Raw genomic sequence first — 2,500 nt, 5'->3', positions numbered from 1 at the left:
CGGTTGATCTAGCCCGTCGTATCATGGAATCACACCAAAATGAGAGCTGTGTAGATGCATTTTGATCTCTGATTGCAAAGATTTTGGAATAATGACTCTTTCTCCTTTCATCAGTAGTCCATCAGAAATATCAATGAAATCTTTGATTTGGTGATAGGATTTCAGTTCTGGAAGTAATTCATTTATTTTTGGCCATCCGCTTTGAACATATTTTATCAACGTTTGGAGAGAATTGTCTTTTTGAGTTTCTGATCTTATTTTATCCAGAGTTACGTCGCGGATTTCTATAGCATTAATATAGTGTTCTTCTATTTCTGCACTGTCCTTCAAGAATGCACGACTGAGAGTATCTGCTAATTTTAACTGTGATCCAGGAACAAATTCAAATTTGATGTTGTATTTGTTAATTCTCATCATCAACTTTTGTAATCGTTTTGTGGCTTCGCCCAGAGGTTTTGAGAGGATATTTTCGAGAGGTTTGTGATCGTTTTGTATGAATATTGGTCGGCCGAAGGTGTATGGTGAAAACGTTCCAGGGCGAATACTATGGCGAGTGTTTCCTTTTCGATTTGAGCCCATTTATTTTGCGAATTAGTGAGAGCACGTGAAGCAAATTCTATTGGTTGTCCGCGTTGAATGAGAGCAGTACCTAAACCGTCACCACTACTGTCGACTTGTAGGTAGAGTTGTTCCTTTTGATCGAAGAATGCGAGATAAGTAGCAGTTGCGATCTTGTCTTTTATTTCGTTGAAAGCGTTTTGACAAGCATCGGACCAGTTGAAAGGGATGTCTTTGTAGGTGAGTGAACGAAGTGGTTCTGCACTTGAAGAGAAGTTAGGGATGTACCGTGCAAGGTACTGTACAAGTCCACAAAAACGTCGAATGCCTTGTACATCGTTAGGAGCTGGCATTTCAGTAATTGCTTTTACTTTTTTAGGGTCTGGCCTAACGCCGTTTCCATTAATGATGTGTCCTAAGAATTGTATTTCTGATTGCTGGATGCAAGCTTTTTCATCATTCAATCTGATTCGCTTCTCTTTGCATCTAAGTTTCAATGCTTTTACGTTGTTGTCGTGTTCTGTGACAGATGATCCAAATATGAGAATGTCGTCAGCAACGTTTGTTCAGCCTTGATAGGCGCCTCGTTTAACCGTTGTTGAAATATTTCGCTGCTCACAGAGAGACCAAAAGGTAGTCTACGCCAACGATATCTGCCAAATGGTGTAATCATTGTGGTGAGTTTTGAGGATTCCTCATCAAGTTTTACATGATGAAACGCTTCTTTGACGTCAAATTTGTTGAAAATTTTGGCGTTGTTGAGATTCGGAAGTGTTTCATCGAGTGTCGGCATTTTGTAACGTTCCCGCTTGAGGGCTTTGTTTAGCTGTTGAGGGTCTAAACATATTTTTTATTTTCAACCACAGCCATTTGGTTGACCCATGCAGTGGGTTTAGTGATAGACTCAATTATGCCCCGTTCTGTCAATCTGTCCAGTTCGTTTTTGACTTTTGCTTTCAGTGCGAATGGTACATTTCGGCATGGAAGTGTTCTTGGTTTAATGTTTTCGTCGATATGAAGTACAGCAGTACCGAGGTCACCGATGTCCACTTGATCATTTGTGCTGTCATTTACATTAGCAATGAAATTGACATGTTCGATTTTGATGAGGTTCAATTCTTTGAGAGTATTCAATCCTAACAGATTGTTGAATCCATCTTCGACAACAGAGTAAGTGATGTATGTCATTTTTCCAGTTTTGGGATTTTTAGTTTTGATTTCTGCCTCACCGATGGGAGATAGTTTCTCTTTGTTCCACATGATCAATGTTTTACTTGTTGGTTTGATCTGTTGTGAAAACACGTATTCCCTCTCTGTGGTGTTGACGTCCGCACCAGTATCAAGTTGGAATTTAACTTTTTTGAAGTAAACGATCATGCTAGCTGATATTGCTGTCGTACCCAGCTTCATTGTGTAGAGGATTGTTGTTTTTGGTGAGAGTGAGAGTGAGAAGATCGATGCCGTTGCTGAGGAAATTGAGGTTTTGAATGAGAAGATTTAGGTGTTCTATAGAATGTCGGACAGAGAAGAAAACTAATGAAGAAGTATTAGAGCAAGCTGAAACTAAAAGGCTATTAATTCGTACAATAAGAAAAAGACAAATGCAATTTTTAGGACGCCTAAATCGACATAAATGTATTGAACATCTTGCTCTCACAGGAAAGATAGAATGTAAAAAGAGTAAAGGTAGACCAAGAAAAACATATCTGAATAGTTTGAACAGCTGGGTGACAAAGAAAGAGAAGAGTAATATTAGTTTTCTGAGGTTATCTCATCAGAGATATGAATGGCGTATCATGATCACCGATGTCTGGCACAGACTTGGTACTTGAAGAAGAAGAAGAATAGAATGTCGAGATGATGAGTAATGGTTGCTTTGATGTACCTTCTGTATGGTGTGATCTTTGAAGTGTCATGTTCTGTAGTTGTGTTTTGGCTGTTT

This window comes from Berghia stephanieae, chromosome 11, assembly GCF_034508935.2.
Source record: "Berghia stephanieae isolate SIO BIC M18660-M18661 chromosome 11, UCSD_Bste_1.3, whole genome shotgun sequence".
Classification (NCBI taxonomy): domain Eukaryota; kingdom Metazoa; phylum Mollusca; class Gastropoda; order Nudibranchia; family Aeolidiidae; genus Berghia; species Berghia stephanieae.
The sequence above is the reverse complement of the archived record's forward strand: the minus strand, read 5'-3'. Positions refer to the sequence as shown.